The 19,304-nt window shown below is 43.9% G+C and overlaps 1 long non-coding RNA gene across 1 annotated transcript in view; it reads right to left on the bottom strand.

Moving 5' to 3' along the window:
- The window catches only part of LOC149447750 (uncharacterized), a 69,060-nt gene extending 51,826 nt beyond the window's left edge, over window positions 1–17,234 (bottom strand). Inside the window, exon 1 of the long non-coding RNA XR_016305829.1 lies at window positions 17,041–17,234. This is a non-coding gene — a long non-coding RNA (uncharacterized LOC149447750). The remainder of the gene's footprint in view (window positions 1–17,040) is intronic.
- Window positions 17,235–19,304: the final 2,070 nt, after the last annotated feature.

Here is a 19,304-nt window from a genome sequence, read left to right as displayed (position 1 = left end):
GGCATGATGGGACTTGTAGTTTTGCAATAGCTGGAGGGCCGCCAGTTTAACATCACCGCTCCAAGGGTCTCTGATTTCAGAAAATATATCATGTTTTGGAGTTTTGTGTAATCTTCAGGCCTTAAATGATTTTTGAAACGTGTGCAAAAAGCGCAAAAACAGCTCTGGCAGAAAAGGGATAAAGAATAAACCCGACACTCCCCTTTGCTGACAAGCACCCAATCGGTGCACTGCAAGGTCCCCCCTCTCCCTGCCAGTCGCCGGGTATGATGCTGGAGACAATCAGGGAGGGGAGGAGGAGACAAACAGTGCAATGTTAAAAAAGATTAAATGTTTAAGTCGTCATAAAGCCTCTTTTATTTTTAAAAGCCCCAGACATTACTTTAAGCAGATTTAAATACGGTTTCAGTTAAAATGTATTTATTTTTATCAGGACAAGTAGATTGTCATGAGGCACAAGTAGATTGGGACAAGTCGTTTTTTCAAAAATTTCCACACCCCTGTATATACAAATAAAGGATGCTAAAAAAGGCAAAAATACCTATAAAAATGTTTGCGTTCTTTTGCACACATTAAAAAAAAATCATTTTAGGCCTTAAGATTACACAAAACCCCCTAACGTGATGTATTTTCTGAAAGCAGAGACTCTAGAGAATAAAATTGTGGTAGTTCCAATTTCTTATGTTGCATGATATTACCGCAAAAGTTAATTTTAGGACACATAAAAGTAATAAATTTCCTTATTTTTTTGTAAAACATAAAAGATGAGGTTGCGTCGAGTAAATAGATATTGACAACTTGTCAAACCTTAAATTTGTGTGCGCTTGTGAAATGGCGACGAACTTCAGTACCCTATATTTTCTATAGGTTGACACTTTTAAAGCTCCGTATAGGTCACCAGTTTAGTGCTACAGAGGAGGTCTGGTGCCAGAACTATTGCTCTCATTCTGGCATGCGCAGCGATATGTAACATGTATATCGCAATCTACGGTTTCATGCGTAGGCACCCCAGCATGTTCTTTTACGTTTGTAAATGCGTGTATGTGGGGTGGGGGCCCTCAATATTTTTTTTGTGGGGGGATGGTATGTGCTTGGGTGTAACTTTATTTTTTTTACTATAGGATAAAAAAAAATATATATATATTTTTTTTTTTACTTTTATTTTTTCATCACATAGGGGATGTGATGTGAGACCCTGGATATCTCCCCTCTGCTCCACTGAATGTAATGTTGTGCACATCGCACCATATTACATTCTTTCCCGGGGATTGCTGTCAAGGTCCTACCTTTCCTCAGAGCTTGTGCATCCCATGTGCTGGTGTCCATCTTGGGTTTCTGCAAAGCATGGTGGGAACCTTTATGCCTTCAGGCTTCTGCGGCTCCTCCTCAGAAGGGTGTGGTTCATCACATTTAAGCCTGCTGTCTGCAAATGCTCTCTGCATTCGTGTCTTGTGTGTTAGTGTTACAATAGCTCTGTTTATACTCTCGTGACTCTCCTGGAATCTGACTCGGCTTTTGACTAGACCATTCTCTGCGTTTTCCTTTGATCTGACCTTACGTTGCTGAACCCGGCCTGTGACCTGTTATATTGGTCTACTGTTCTGTACCGTTTGTCCTATTGTTGTCGACCCGGCCTTCCCGACTACGCTATTGTCTGATCTGGTTCCTACCAGCTACACGCCATTGGCGGCGGCCATTACCGTAGCTGGGGTGTCTCAGGGGCCGCGACCTGGTTTCTGGCTGGGTCAAGTCCATCCCCACCATCAGGGGCCCTGGTGAAGGGCAGCCTGGGACTTAGACTCTGCGCCCTGAGGGACTCCGGTCTGTGGGTGGTGGTTGTCGTCAGTCAGTGTGTGACCCTGCCACTAGGCCCGCCTGTCCGTTCCACAGCTCCTGCCCTGACAATTGCATTACAATCTGTCAGCGGGGACCCAGCAGTGACATCGTAACGTCACTTCCAGGTCAGCACAAGAAGGGGAGGGGAGCAGACTTGTCTGTTCTTCTCCCTCGCCTCCAGCCGATGGCGAGCCGTGCCCACAGATTGGCAAGCGGAGCCTGGGAGACCTCACGCCGGGTGCTCAGAGAGGCTGGCAATGTGTGAAGCAATCAGCGGCAGAGCTGCTGCCGATTGCTTCACCTGACAGGTGAGCCCAGCTGCTTGCCCACAGCAGGGCTAAAGGAAAGAAACTACCTGCCCGGCACCCAGAACTATATGTCCCGTGTGTCGGGTGATAGGACTCCAACATACCTGAAAGGAATTTCACATTAGTGAATTTTCGCTTTGCTTGCACATGATTTGTTTATGGTAGCCAGTAGAGCTTGACCTCATTCACTAAGCTCTGGGGAAAATTCCCTTGCAAAGTGAACAGCCTATTTGGCTTTAGTAATTCAACCCCATAATGTACAGTGTATGAAATGCCACAGACAATGCTATAGTATTCTACATACTACAGTAGTTGGTCAGATACTATGGGTATCCTACCGGAGATTTTTAAAGACTGCAGATATGATATAGGCATGGTTGGAGGTTGGAGACTAGGGATAAGTTGTAGGGGACTGTCAGAGACTGTAGACATGTTACAACAGACTGCTAGAGATAACACCATATTTTATATTCTTCCCAGTAATATCCATTATAAGAAGTCAGAAAAAAAAGTTGAAGTGTAAAAGAATTAAATAATTTCAACTTCTTCTGAGGGAAGACTTTGGTTCCCTCAGAAGTTGTAAGGACAAAACATTAGGGACGTGGCTAAACGGCAGGAAGGAAGTAACGGCAGTCTGTTGATCAACAGGGTGGTGACATACCGCATGCATTACTGTGATGGCGGAGGTCTGACGTCTAACTATTTGAGATTGTGATAAGCGATCATTCTTTTTAGGTTTTTGAGAGAGTTTTTAATGGGAATGAACAAGCAATATATTTGTAAAATGGGATTACGCTATGTGTGTTGCATTGTTCCCTTATCTTGAACTTTTAGGCTGCTTTCACACTGAGTAGTTTTTCAAGCATTTTTGTGTTAAAAAAGTGCCTGAAAAGTTCAAGAAAGCTGCCTCCCTGTGTATGTGAATGTAGATCTATCAGGGTTGTGCAAATTTTTTAAAAAACTACTACTGCGTTTTTTGAACACGTTTAAAAAATCATTTTAGGCCTGAAGATTACACAAAACCCCAACTATTATATATATTTTCTGAGAGACCCTAGAGAATAAAATAGCGGTAGTTCCAATTTTTTATGTCGCATGATATTACCGCAAAGGTCTAGGAAATGCAAAATTTCAGTAAAAAATACACAAAATTAATTTTAGAGCACAAAAAAGCAATAAATTACACAATTTTTTTGGTAAAATATAAAAGAAGAGGTTCCACCGAGTAAATAGATATCCAATATGTCAATCCTTAAATTTGCGTGTGCTCGTGAAATGGCAACAAACTTCATTACCCTATATTTTGCATAGGTGACCCATTTAAAGACCCCTATAGGTCATCAGTTTAGCGTTACGGAGGAGTTCTGGTGCTCGAATTATTGCTCTCATTCTGGCGTGCACGGCGATATGTAACATATGTATCGCAATTGACGTTTTCATGTGTACGCGCCCCGGCATGTGCTTTTACGTTTGTACATGTTTATATGTGGGGGGCTCAAATCTTTTGGGAGGGGATGTTATGTGCTTGGGTGTAACATTTTTTTTGTGACAGGTTCACTTTAATGAGACATGCAGGGTCTGAAAGACCCTGCATGTCTCCCCTGTGTTCCCCTGAATGTAATGCAGTATACAATACACTGCATTACATTCTTTCCAGGAATCTGTGAATTGGGACCTGGAAGTGATGTCAAATGTCACTTCCAGGTCAGGACAAGAAGGGGAGGGGAGCGGACATGTTCACTCTCCTCCCTCCCCTCTAGATGCCGGCACACCCTGAGCCAGTCCCGGGCCTGCAGATGGGCAAGCGGAGTCAGGGAGACTTGGCGAGCACACGTGGGGGGTGGCAGAGGCTGGCACTGTGGGATGTGTGGAAGCAATCGGGCGGCAGCTCTGCTGCCCGAATGCTTCCACCTGAAAGCAAATCGAGCAAGCAGCAGGCTAAAAATTGAAAAAAGCTACCTGCCCAACACCCGAATCTACATGTCCCGGGCGTCGGGCGATACAAATTCAACATCTCTGATCTATGTATGTTTTCACACTGAGGTGTTGCACTTGTGGTGCTGTGTAAAAACTCCTGCAGGATCTTTGAGGCATAATTGGGGAGTTAAAAAAAAGCCCCAAAAACGCCTCTTCCTGTTGAAATCAATGGAAAACACCTGAAAAGCGCCTCAAAAACACCTCTGAGAAGCGTTTATGGTGCAGTTTTTAAGTCACGTGTCCTATAACAAATGCCCAGAAAGCACGGCAAAAGAGAAGTAAAAATGCCTGTGTTTTTGCGGCGGATCAGTGTGAAAGTAGCCTTAGAGTTTTAAAGTACTGCTTTTGGAAAGGAAATTTTTGGATAGATCCACCGAAATGGATGATCAAATAAAAGTGCTGTTTACCTATCAGTAGGCAATCAATATGTGGTGAGTATTGTATCCTCGGGGGATGTGGTTCACTGAGCACAAAGGGTGATTGATCTGCTACTCTGGTTAAGGCTATGTTCACACCTATGCAGTTTGCTTTTGATCTGTTTCAGCAGTGTGTTTTGTAGTGCACTTTTGCACAAGTGTTTTTGCCGCATTTTGCGTTTTTTTCAACTTGTTACTGGGCAGATTAAAACACAAAACATCAAAAATGCGTAAAAAATGCATCAAAAACACACTACATGCTTTTCTGCAGCATCTCCATTGAGGTCTAAAGACCCAAAAAAGCAATGTTTTGCATTTAAAAAAGTCCCTGACCCTTTCCTGAAAACGCGGAGATGTGTCCCATAGGAAATCATGTTAAATGGACTGCTGTGCATTTCTGGAAACGCAAAGGTGTGAACCTAGGCTATAGGTGGAGGAGTAAAGCTGTGTGAGCTATTTGACCCAGAGGAAAACATCTCACTGAGTGTTTGGGATTTGGTGAACTTTTCATCACCAACTGGAGGAAGACTATGAACTTTTAACCACTTGCCTACTGGGCACTTATAGCCCCCACTTCCTGCGCAGGCCAATTTTCAGCTTTCAGTGCTCTCACACTTTGAATGAAAATAACTCAGTCATGCAACACTGTACCCATATAACATTTTTGTCCTTTTTTTTACACAATTAGAGCTTTCTTTTGGTGCTATTTAATCACCACTGCGTTTTTTTGCACTATAAATGAAAAAAGACCAAACAATTTTTTTAAAAATTAGTTTTTGTGTCTGTTATAAAATTTTGCAAATAAGTAATTTTTTTCTTCATAAATTTTGACCAAAATTTATACTGTTACATTTCTTTGGTAAAAATAACACAAATCAGTGCATATTATTTGGTCTGTGTGAAAGCTATAGAGTCTACAAGCTATGGTACCAATCATTGAAAATTGATGGCACCTGATGTACCGAAGGCCTATCTCATTTCTTGAGGCCCTAACAAGCCAGGACTAGACAAATACCCACCAAATTACCCCTTTTTGGAAAGTAGACATTCCAAAGTATTTAATAAGAGGCATGGTGCATTTTTTGAAGTTGTAATTTTTTCCCACAATTCTTTGGAAAATTAAAATTATATTCTCCCCACACAAAATTGTCATATTAACAAGTTACTTCTCACACACAGCACAGGAATACTTGCAACTACACCCCAAAATACTTTCTGCTACTCCTCCTGAATATGATACCAAATGTGTGAGACTTTTCCACAGCCTGGCCACAGAGAGTCCCAACATGCATGGAGCACCATCAGGTGTTCTAGGGACATACAGTTAGGTCCATATATATTTAGACACAGGCACAATTTTAGTTTTTTCAGGTATTTACCAAAACATATTCAAGCTGTAGTTATATAATGGATATGGGCTGAAAGTGCACATACTCAGGGTTAATTTGAGGGTATGTACATCCACATTGGAGGAAGGGTTTAGTAATTACAGCTCTTAAGAGTAGCCCCCCCCCCTTTTTCAAGGGACCAAAAGTAATTGGACAATTGAATATAATCATAAATAAAATGTTAATTTTTAATATTTTGTTGAGAATCCTTTACTGGCAATGACTGCCTGAAGTCTGGAACCCATGGACATTACCAAAGACTGGGTTTCCTCCTTTCTGATGCTTTGCCAGGCTCTAACTGCAGCTGTCTTCAGTTGTTCTTTGTTTGTGGGTCTTTCTGCCTTTAGTTTTGCCTTCAGCAAGTGAAATGCATGCTCAATTGGGTTGAGATCAGGTGATTGACTCGGCCATTGCAGAAAAACTAAAATTGTGCCTGTGTCCAAATATATATGGACCTAACTGTATTTGCACAACTCCCCCCCAAGAGCCAGCTCAGTGCTAGTACAGAGGAGTACAGAGTACTGTGATGTTTTCAGGAAGTGATTTACAGCACCTTGTGGCCCCTCCCACCAGCCATGATCTGTCTGTATTACATAGAGGAGCACGGAGACCCAGTGATGATGTCACTGGTACATAATGAAAACGGAAAGGTTTTATTTAAAAATGTAATTATCATGTTGATGAGGGGCGAAACATGAGGAACCAGAGAAGGCAAAATATAAACACATTAAATTTCAGCTTATACCCAAGTGTAAGGGAACAATACAAGTAATACATTCTGTTAACACTAATGACTATTTCACTGTTTTATTTTAAAGGTGGCATTACTTTCTAAAAATATACAGTCGTTCTGAGAAAAACAGGTCTTCATATTCTTTTAATAACATCTGCCAGTATTTAAAGTGGACTTATTCATGATTGCAAGGTGAACAATACGCATATGTCCTGAAGGATGTAAGCCTCTGTGACAAATGTAAAAATAATTCTGCTCACCAGGTCAATAGTAAGCTGAACCTAATTGTGCCTGCTTTGACGTGTGAGCCCCACTGTGCACACTTTGATGTTTATTTTTATTACTTTCTGTAGGTTTTTTTCATTTATTAAAGGCTGTCACATCAAGCTGCCTCATGAATGCTCCTTTAAAATGGGGCTGAAACAACTAATCGACACAATCGATGATAATCGATTATGAAAACAGTTGTCAACTATTTTCATAATCAATTAGTTGTGTTATCTGTTTACATATCAGAAAATACAGTGCGGCACACATACAGCTCTGTACATTGTTTCTGCATGTCAGCATACACGGTGCAGCACACATACAGCTCAGTACACCGTCCATACATGTCAGTATACACAGTGCAGCACACACATAGCTCAGTTCCCCTTTAATACATGTCGGTATACGTAGTGTAGCACATATACAGCTCAGTACAAAATCCATACATGTCAATAAGTGCCAGAGAACTTGTGAATGTGTGAGGAGCAATGCCTCGCTGGGCATGTAGTCCTGGGCAGGAGAATGAAGTGAGCGATTCTAAAGGCAGAAGTGATTTTACCTTGCTATCGAGGCACTCTATACTATACTTTGGGGCTTGCTATACAGGCACTCTATACCAGCCCTCAAAATTTCCACTCACCTGCTCACATTTGGCGAGTGGAAATTACGTGCAGTGAGCTGGGCCGGGACAATGGGTGGGTGGGTGGGGGCAGTTACAAGCACCAATTTCCCTGTATGGCTTGCAGGGAAGCAGCTAAAAGCTGCAGGAGGAAGAGGCGGAGATGTGGCTTTCAGCTGCTTCATTGAAAGCCATACAGGGAGTTTGGTGCCTGCCCCCACCGCAGCACCAATCATCCCTGACAGTCCATGGATTTCCCTTTATTTCTGCCCCCCCATGTGCTCCTCAATGCCCACCCTCCTCCTCCATCCTCCACACCTAGAAGAGAGGCTGGACCTGCTCTGCCTCCCCTTGTGCCTGCCCACACTCGAGCCCGTGCAGCTTCTCAGAAGATGATTTGTGGGTGGGAAATAGTATACAGAGCAGCCAGCAGCTCTGTGATGCTTCTGACTGAGCCAGATGAGTCCGACCTTCCTTCCTTCTTTTCTCCCCTCCCTTCCTTCTCTCCCTCCCTTCCTTCCTCCATTCCTCAAAGATAAAAAGGACCAACACTTACATCTTAAAACTTGGGTGTTCAGAACAGGGGAGACATGAAGACATCATCTGCTGGTGGTGTGTAGCCTCAAAACAAGATCCTCTTGGGCCAGCAAGCACAGTGTATGTTCTGACAGCTGTCAGAGACCTGAAGCGCTGTGCCCTGCCTCGTGGTGTTCCCTGTGTAATACTGGGAAAGATGAGCGGCAGAACGTGGTTACGCGTTTCAAAGGGAAATCCTCCTTTGTCAAAGGGTTATGACATATACTTTGCTTGCCAGCATGAGAGATTCTTGTTTTGCAGCTACACACCACCAGCAAATGATGTCTCCAAGGCTCCCCTGATATGAACACCAGAGTTTAAAGATGCAAGTGTGCTACGTTTTTATTGAATAAATTATTAGCTTATGCTGATGCATATCCCGTGCTGTTGTTACTTTTTATCTTTGAGCTTCTTCAATTTTCCCAGATCTCTGTTGACAGCTGCAGGATTCCATACTGCATGAAAGTCCGCTCTCTATAATTTTCTTTAACAAGACTTTTTTTGGGAAGCTGTAACCTGTAGTACGCTGGATTGGTTTGACTGTTTCTGTATCCCTTCCTTCCTCCCTCCCACTTTTTCCTCCCTTCCTTCCTTTCTTTCTTTCCTTCCCTCCCTCTCTCCCTTCCCTTCCTTCCTCCCACCCTTCCTTCCTACAGTCTGTACCCTGCTCCCTGCACTATGTGTCACACCGCTGACCTCCGGACTGTGCATCATTTTGTTTCCCTATTGATGTAAATCACTTATTTGCCTTTTATGTTTACATTGCTTTTTGTTAATGTTGTCAAAGTTGTTGTTAATATTTCTTTTTGTACCCTTATTCTGCATAAAACATTTAACAGTGTCATTTCATGAGATAATTTACAAGGGTGTGTTTAGGGGCGGAATTATGGGTGGGGCAGGGTAGGGGTTGGCTGCAGCAACTGCTGTCGAGTAACTTTAAAGGCCTGGCTAGTAGCTCAGGACTTGACATTTTGAGCCCTGCTCTATATTATACTTTGAGGCTTGCTGTAGGAGGACTCTGAAGGCAGGAGGAGCCATGCTGCTGCTAATAAATATCTTATGTTGGCTATACATGTATCTATTTTCGGATGAGAATATACATACGAAAACTCTTCATACATTTGATGAATGGATGAATGTCATTTGAAAATTCCCTTGCTTTTAACATTCAATTTTAACCACTTCCTGTCCGGACACTTTTACCCCCTTCCTGTCCAGGGCAATTTTCAGCTTCCAGCGCTATCACACTTTGAATGACAATTGCACGGTAATGCAACACTGTACCCATATGGATTTTTTACCATTTTTTTGAGACAGATAAAGCTTTACTTTGGTGGTATTTATTCACCGCTGGGATTTTTATTTTTTTTGCTATGTAAATGAGAAAGTCCAAAAATTTTGAAAAAAAGTGTTTTATAAAATTTTGCAAATAATCTTTCACCATAACTCTTGGCCGAAATGTATTCCATTATCTTTTTAGTAAAAAAAAAAGCCAAATTAGTTTATAACCAAAAATTATAATTTTTAAACATTTTTTTTACATTTTTATTTTATTTTTTTTATATTATTTATGTTTTTTTACGTACTGTCACCCTAGCAGTACAGTGTCACCATGGTGACACTGTACTACTTGTGGGGGGTATTGAAGATTTTGGGGTTTTTTTTACAGTGATTGCTTTTACACCCATATAGGATGTAAAAGCAATCATTTCTCTTTCTCTCTCTCTGCATTCTTGCAGCCATTGAGAACTACTGAGTGAGCTGAGATTGGTCACAGCTTGTCACATGGTACACTGTACACATGTCACTGTGTACAATTTTCTTATAGTGTGTACGGGGCATTATATCATGAACCTCTGCTCAAAACTGAGCATAAAAAGATTAAACAAAGATTGAAAGGAAGAAACTGCTAAGACCTAATGCTGAGGGTAGCAGCTCTTTTGCAACATTGTGTAAACCTATCTCACATAAATGCAAAACAGCTGATATAATGTATCTAAACAGTAGTAATGAAGCAAAGGGAAGACTTGAGAATGGCCACAGCAGGATTAAAGACTGGATAGATACACTTGACAAGCAGCTGCTTGCTGATGGAAGTATGAAGCCAACACATATTATGGCAATTAACTTAGCCCATGTGCAGCGCAGTAAATGGCTTTTATAATATAAAGCACATACAGTACATTAGATTTAAGTTCAATATAAGGTAAAATGGTCCCGCAGATAATTTGGAGGTATCACACTCTCAACAATATGGACCCAGATAAAAAAATCTGAGGAGAGACTTGATAAGGCAATATATACACGATGGTATACTGATTTCAAGTTCACTCAGAGCCACACACTAAAAGCAACCAAGGCTTAATAATGCCTCTCTGTGAACATGGAGCAATTCCTAGACAGTTCAAACAGTACTTGTCACGTGTCAGATGTAGCCTTCTGGCATTACAGGGTCCGTGTCTCACGTGCAGGTAGCCTCAATGACCCTGTGTTCGGATACTCTGGATGCATCGTCTTTCCGTGGCCAAACAGAGCACCGCTCTCCCTTCCACTCTCACATCGCATCCTCTGTTGCAGCATGAGAGCCGCACATGCACAGAGAGGGCTTTCCAGTACTCAGCCCCGCTTCACTGCCATTCATGACAGTACTTGCCAGACATCAAGTCACAGTACCAAGGACTCCATGATTGTGGAAGCGACTGTTTTTCATGGTTCTGTAATAACATTTGTCACTTAGTCAAACTACTTGGATCACGATAGTTACCTTCTTTCTTAGGGCTTCTTTCCCTTTAACTTGTTTTATAGATATATGTTGGGTACTGTGATCCACACCCCATTTTGGCTTAATAGTGGACTTTAACTTTGCTCCCTGTTCATTTTTGGGGTCCTGCTGGGTTTCCTGCATTACCCTAAGAATATTTTATTGATATGATATTTCTGAGGACAGTGGCATGGGCTGTCACCCTCTCAGGAAATCAGAACCTCTCTACAGGACTATTACACACATTTTGCTGTCCTAATACACTACAATGAGGACTATTTGCATGCTGCTTTGTCCAGGAACTGACTCCTTATAATCACTGTAATAATAACACATCAGTACAGCAGTCTGTCAAACCGCCAAACCCCCCCCCCCCCTCTTTTTCACTGGTCACATGGTACAACTGTTAATCTCTGCTCCTATGGCTGCTCTTCCAGCATTGAACGGTACTGCTGAAAGGGGCTGACAGGAACTCGGGAAACCAGTCTGACAGTAACACCTTCAGTATGCCCACAGTCTACCTGGTCCAGTGTATGGAGCCAAAACAAGTCTCTGGAGTGTCCCTGTTCCCACCCATCGGAATCATCGGGTGGTCATGTGCAGTACTGCAAGGCTAAGGTTGAGTGGCAAAAAAAAAGTAAACCCTACTGCTTGCAGGGCTAAATGAAAAAAAAAAACAAAAACACCTGCCCGGTTCCCGGAACTGCATGTCCTGGGCATTGGGTGATAGGGTTTGTTCATCCCTGCTGCATATAGATATTCAGGAACAAATTTGTCTTTTTTTAAACTTTACATATTAACTAAATTATACAGACTTTTTTGAGGTTTTCATCCAATTAATCAAAACAAAAATTACCGTATATACTCGAGTATAAGCCGACCCGAATATAAGCCGAGGTACCTAATTTTACCACAAAAAACTGGGAAAAACGATTGACTCGAGTATAAGCCGAGGGTGGGAACACCAGTGGGAAGAATCGTGCCTCATCATTGGTGTCAGTGGGAAGAATCGTGCCTCATCATTGGTGTCAGTGGGAGGAATAGTGCCCCATCATTGGTATCAGTGGGAGGAATAGTGCCCCATCATTGGTATCAGTGGGAGGAATAGAGCCCCATCATTGGTGTCAGTGGGAGGAATAGAGCCCCATCATTGGTGTCAGTGGGAGGAATAGAGCCCCATCATTGGTGTCAGTGGGAGGAATAGTGCCCCATCATTGGCATCAGTGGGAGGAATAGTGCCCCATCATTGGCATCAGTGGGAGGAATAGTGCCCCATCATTGGTGTCAGTGGGAGGAATAGCGCCCCATCATTGATGTCAGTGGGAGGAATAGCGCCCCATCATTGGTGTCAGTGGGAGGAATAGTGCCCCATCATTGGTATCAGTGACAGGAATAGTGCCCCATCATTAGTATCAGTGGGGGGAATAGCACCCCATTATTGGTGTCAGTGGAATAGTGCCCCATCTTTGGTGTCAGTGGGAGGAATAGTGTCCCATCATTGGTGTCAGTCGGAGGAATAGTGTCCCAACATTGGTGTCAGTGGGAGGAATAGTATCCCATCATTGGTGTCAGTGGGGGGGGGGGGGTGGAGGAATAGTGCCCCATTGTTGGCGTCAGTGGGGGGGAGGAATAGTATCCCATGATTGGTGTCAGTGGGGGGTGGAATAGTGCTCCATGATTGGTGTCAGTGGGGGGTGGAATAGTGCCCCATCATTGGTGTCAGTGGGGGGGGGGGGGGGAATAGTGCCCAATCGTTGGTGTCAGTGGGGGGGGAGGAAAAGTGCCCCATCCTTGGTGTCAGTGGGAGGAATAATGCCCCATCATTGGTATCAGTGACACCAATGATGGGGCACTATTCCTCCCACTGACACTTGCTGACCCCTGTTCCAGAATGGTGCTGCTGCAGCCAGCATATGTGGTTGCAGCAGCACCTAAGCACGGCACACTTACCTGCATCTCCTTCACTCGATTTTCGCGGGGCCGCTCAGCTCCGCCTCCTCGCCGGTGATTGGCTGCCTGTGTGCCTTTCCTGAGCTACAGTTCTGGCGGCCAATCACCCGTGAGAAGGCGGAGCCGAGCAGCCGCGCGAACATCCAGTGGACGAACCGAATGAAGGAGCAGCCGCGCTTCCTGGACCGGATCGTCGTGGGACCGGAGCCAGGTAAGGTACAGCAGCCCCCTGCAGACGTTGACTCGAGTATAAGCCGAGAGGGCCGTTTTTCAGCACAAAAAATGTGCTGAAAAACTCGGCTTATACTCGAGTATATACGGTAGCCAACTAATCGATTGAGAAAATAACTGTTAGTTGCAGCCCTATTTAAAGTGAACCTAGTGTTGGACAGACTGCAGCATAAATGTAACACTTCCAGGTATCTATCACCTCTCACAGAGATCACAATATTCCCCCTGATAATGCCTTCACATCTGCTTTTCTCCCTAGAAGGATGAAGCCATCTTTCTTCAGGTATCATCTAGTGTCACCATCTACTTCCTAGACTGAAATGTCGGCTCTGAGAACACACATTCATATAAATTCTGGTGCCTGTGTAGATGTTGGCTGTGTTCTTAAATGTCTGACACAGGCCAGGAAATCACTCCAAAGTGATTAGAAATCCTCTCTGAGACAGCTGTTACAGAGACAGGTGTCCACATTGAAAGATTTCCCTTGTATTTCTGGTTTGAAAATCAAAATTTTTCATTGACTTCAATTTTTATCCTGATGATGTTGGTCACTGGAACACATAGATGGTGAACCTCTCCAGTTAGGACCAAAACAGTGATAACCTGACAGAAGTTACAATCTTTTTACACTCTTTTACATTTTTTTTTACAAAAAAGAAGCTTGGGCTTTAGATACACTTTGAGTCTGTGCATAAACATTTGTTGTGCTAATGTACCAAACATTCACACATTTAGAACGAAAATCATTGTATTTTCTCTAATCTATGCAGTTCTTTGTAACATCAGTACCACCAAGTGGCTATAATGTGTTGTTTACCATAAATACCTCAATCAGGAAAAAAACGTATTACGCCGCTTACTATATTAGGACTACATATATTAGAAATATTTTTTTTAATTCTAAATGTGCGGATGTTTTTTACATCCTCAAAATAAGCGTGTTATACATAGACCCCAAAGGCCTTGCTTTTACACATGCTTAAGGCTACGTTCACACTAGCCTTGTGTGCAGGCGGCAGAGAGGCGTTTGGGAAGCGTTTTTACCGCTTCCCAAACGCCTCTGCCAATTCTGCACATTACAGCACATGGTGCTGTTCTAACGGGAGCGTTTGCATCGCGTCGCGTTGCGGCAAAACGGACGCCCCTGGTCGAGTCAGGAGGCTTTGAAGCCTCCTATTCTCGTCTATGGTGGCGCTCCGCAAACGCCCGGCCGGCGTTTGCGGTGCGGTTGCGACGCAGTTGCGGGGCGTTTGCGGAGCGGTAACACCACTCAAACTGTATTATAGGCGTTTGTGGGGCGTTATTAACGCTCGGCAAACGCCTAGCAACCGCCACTAAACCGCGCATGCGGCGTTTGCGGAGCGTTTGCCGAGCGTTAATAACGCCCCACAAACGCCGGACCAACGCTTGCCAAATGCTATAGGGGCGTTTGGCAAGCGTTGGTAAAACATTCAAGTGTGAACGAGCCCTTACTCTCTGAGGAGTGGTCTGCATTCAGATCACTCTTCAGAGAGTATTACACAGGCAGTGAGGAACCACTGCAATGCATACTCACCATTTGTTTTAACCCACTGAATGTATATCTATGTATGTTTTCACACTGAGGTGTTGTGCTTGTGCTGCAGTGTAAAAACTCCTGCTTGCAGCATCTTTGGGGCATATTTGTGGAGTTAAAAAAAAACACCCCCAAAATGCCTCTTCCCATTGAAATCAATGGAAAACGCCTGAAAAACACCTGAGAAGCATTTTTGGCGCAGTTGTAAGTCACGTGTCCTTTACAAAACGTGGCAAAAGCGCAGTAAAAACACCTATGCCTTTTTGAGGCATTTTTGTGGTGGATCAGTGTGAAAGTAGCCTAAGTGTACTGCCGCATTAATCCCCCTAAAAAAAAAAAAATACATTTAACCACTTCAATATCGGGCACTTTTACCCCCTTCCTGCCCAGGGCAATTTCTAGCTTTCAGCGCTGTCGCACTTTGATTTCATTGATATTTGCAATCATTCTTACTGAATGAAACAGATTCATTCAGTCTTTTGTTGTGATTAGCTGCGAATGGGCAAAGCTCATAACATACAGAAGGGCTGTGATTGGCCCTCTTTGTATCATGTGATTGCTTTCACCAGTCACAACTAACAACATAATTGTATACAATAGATGGCATGACAGGAAGCCATCCATTGTATACAATTGACATGTGATCTGCTGTGATTGTTCACAGTGGTCATGACACTGACAATGGTCTGGTGTAGTGATATGTCATCGGCTGTGTCCCGAGGACAGAGTCGGTGACAGACCACGCAGCCGCGTGAGCGGTTTGTTTTGACTGGACTTCATATGATGCCCAGTCACAACGAGGAGTGCCCCGTCCGGCCATCAAAATGCTATAGGCCAGGCGGGAAGGTGTGAAACACAGAATCATAAGCAATCCTCAATGCAGAGCTTCGCCTTAATAATATAAGGATCTATATAAAGTGCTGATGTGATTAGATACAGACGTATTACAACAATAATAATTCTCCATATACAATTCTTCCAATAAAGTATCAAACAAACATTATATAAATAATATCCTATGAAATCAGTCCACACAGCGTTCAAACAAATATAATCAGGTGAATATAATCCTTAAAACAAACACAATATCCACCCAGTATTGTTCACAAAGGTCCTATTAGAAAATAGTGATCACAGCAGTGCTTTCTTCAGTTGAAGTTGATCTACTGATTGACTTCAGCACAACCAGCCTTGTAGGGTTTTTGTTCATCGCTGCAGTGCGGTGCAACAGTGATCATTGTATTCTGACGGCCAGGAAATCTCCTTCTCTCAGAACACAATAGCGCAGTGGGAGGGATTCCCCATCAACAATGAGTGTGTTTATGGGGGCATCCAGTAGGAGTCTTTCCTTCAACCCGTGGTTGATATATGGCTGGCCTTACAGTGGTAGTAAACTCAATTTTTATACTTTTACCTACAGGTAAGCTTATAATAAAGCATACCTGTGGGTAAAATTAATATCTTCTAAACGTGCACCGTATAGGAGACATTGTAGTAGGTGGCAGCCTGTGACATCACCAGTGCATGGACTCTGAAGGAACGGCATGCCCGTGACGCTCCTTCAGAGCTGTGTGCTGCAGCCATAGCTCCATGCGCAGGAGTGACGTCATCACGGCCTTGGCAGCCCTGGAACCAGGAAGGAAGACCGGGTGAAGGTGGAAGCTTCTGCAGCGGTGACAGCACGCTGCTTAAAGAGTTCCACCTGAAAAAAAAAAATAAAAGTCAGCAGCTACAAAAACTGTAGCTGCTGACTTTTAAATACAGACACTTACCTGTCCCTCGGTCCAGCGCTGTCCTCTCCACGGCTGGTTTCACCGGCTGTCTTCTCTCCCTGGCGCCGGTATCGTCAATGTGGGCACTCGGCTGTGACAGCTTGCGGCCCAGTGCGCATGCGCGAGAAGCGCTGCGCTTTCTGAATGGCCCCGTAGTCTTCTGGGACCTGTCACGTGTCCCAGAAGATTACGGGGAGGGGGGGTACAACTTCCGCTTCCGATCGCCTAGGCAATCGCAGTGGTTGTGGGAGCGGGTACCTGTCAAATTTTAGTACCTGCTTCCCAAAGGTCAAAGATGCCAATCCTTAATGGGAAGCGGGGACAAAGGCTTACAGCGGAACTTCCCCTTCTGGGTGGAGCTCCGCTTTAAGGGCCTAGTTCTCAGGTAAGTCTTTCATAATGTCCTGGTATGCAATGCATATTATGACATATTACCTTGCAAGAGAAAATCTTTCTTTTTTTGGTTTACTAATGCTTTAAAGGTTTGCTGTGGCTGGGCACTGACCCTTTAATTGGGTCTTTACTAGGATTTCTTCTACACAAACCCTATAGACAGACACTCACTATCAGCAACCCCCCCCCAAATATCAGTAACAAGGTATAAGTACTGTCCATGCGGCAAAGGTCATAGAATCTGTATACAAAAATTACCTTACAGGGCACCAACATGGCGGCGTCGGTACATGACGCACACATTTCATTCGCCACAGCCAGCCTCTGCGGAAACCTCCAGCCAAAACCAAGTGGAAATAGGAAGCCGTGTATAAGAAAGCCAGCTATGTGAGGAGAAGCCGTCATCCCCGCCGACCAAGTCACAATTCCGCCCTCACACACCCCGCCACAGCCTCCAGAACACGGAGAATGGAACTGTGCGGAACAGAACCCTCGCCCGCTGATTGGCCCCCAAGCCTGTCACTCAAAATGACAGGCTGTGATTGGCTGGTGGATGCGCGTCTTGTTTCTATAAACTAATGTGTGAGGTGAGAGGAAGACGTGGTACAGTCCAAGCTGTACAGAGAGAGCCTGAGGTGAGGTGAGATTGTTACATTCCTGGCACTGCGGATCATATGAACAGCTAAGTGACAGGACAGAACATGATTCTGTATATACAAATAATTGTGTCATTAATCTCCTTCTGCCAGGGGCGGACTGACAACTCATGGGGCCCCCGGCAATAGGGGATCATGGGGCCACTGTGTCCTTTGCCAAACTCAAAAAAGCCTATGAAAAAGGTACCAGGGGCATCTCAAGGGGCCCCCTACTGACCCTGGGCCCTCGGGCAGTGCCCGAGTTTCCAAATGGTCAGTCCACCCCTGACTTCTGCATAACCCCCCCATTTCTAGGACGGGAAAGAGGGACTCCCTTAACCACGCCTATACCGGGCAGTTTTACCCCCTTCCTGCCCGGGACAATTATCCGCTTTCAGCGCTCTCACACTTTGAATGACAATTGCGCGGTCATGCAACCCTGTACACAGACTAAATTTTTATCATTGTGTTCACACAACTAGAGCTTTTTCTTGGTGGTATTTAACCGCTTCCGCTGTATATATAGGCGATTTTGCATCTCTGGGTAGGGGGCGCGTTCGCCATTGGCGGCCTCGGCTGTTGATCACCAAGTCCCGGCTGGTGATTACCCGACCTTACTCGCTGAGCAGGGGCGGACTGACCATTCAAGCACTCGGGCACCGCCTGAGGGCCCGGGCTCAGTAGGGGGCCCCATGAGATTCCCCTGGTACCTTTCATTGACTTTTTCATAGGCTTTTTTGGGTGTGGGCGAGGACACAGGGGCCCCATGATCCACTATTGCCCAGGGGCCCCATGAGTTGTTAGTCTACCCCTGTCGCTGAGTATCACCAACGGGGAAGAGACCTGTGTATAAACAATACAATACAGAGCTTTGTATAGCTCTGCATATCAGAGCCATACAAAGCATTGTGCTTACAGTGGAAAGCAACTGCACAGCACACAGTTAACCCTTTGATTGCCAGTGATGTTACCCCCTTCCTGCCCAGTGTCATTAGTACAGCGTCAGTGCTTTTAATTAGCACTGATCACTGTATTTTAGTCACTGGGGATGTCAGTGACACCAAGTCAGTTCCCCCCAGTGTCAGAATGCCTGCCGCAGTCCCGCTATAAGTCGCTGATCGCCGCCATTACTAGTATAAAAAAAAAATCCCATTATCTATACCACCATTTGTAAACGCTATAACTTTCACGTAAACCGATTAATTTACACATATTGGGATTTTGTTTTAGCAAAGACATGTAGCAGAATACATTTTGTCCTAAATTTATAACGAAATTTAGTTTTTTTACTGGACATGTTTAATAGCAAAAAGTCAAAAATATAGTTTTTTTTTTTCAAAATTGTCGGCCTTTTTTTTGTTTATGGCACAAAAAATAAAAAATGCACAGGCAATCAAATACCACTGAAAGAAAGCTCTATTCATGGGAAAAAAGGACGTAAATTTCATTTAGGTGCAGCATTGCATGACCGCGCTATTGCCAGTTAAAATAACGCAGCGCCATATCGCAAAAAATGGCCTGGTCAGGAAGGGGGGTAAATCATCAGGAGGGTAAGTGATTAATCACCACTAGGGTTTTTATTTTTTGATAAAGTAACGAAAAAGACTGAAAATTGTGAAAAATAAACACGTTTTTCATTGTTTCTGTTATAAAACTTTGCAAATTAATAATTGTTCTTCATCAGTTTAGGCCAAACTATATTCTGCTACATTTCTTTGGTGAAAATAATCCAACTCATTGTATATTATTTAGTCTGTGGGAAAGTTAGAGTCTAAAAATGATGTATCTGAAAACTGATCAATCCTGCCCTACTGACGGCTGATCTCATTTCTTGAGGCCTGAAAATGTCAGGACAGTACAAATAACCACAAATGACCCCTTTTTGTA

This window comes from Staurois parvus, unplaced genomic scaffold (assembly GCF_062004578.1).
Source record: "Staurois parvus isolate SC_StPar_1 unplaced genomic scaffold, SC_StPar_1.0 ptg000671l, whole genome shotgun sequence".
Lineage (NCBI taxonomy): Eukaryota > Metazoa > Chordata > Amphibia > Anura > Ranidae > Staurois > Staurois parvus.
Note: the sequence above shows the minus strand (reverse complement) of the source record. Positions and strands in the feature narration are given on the sequence as shown.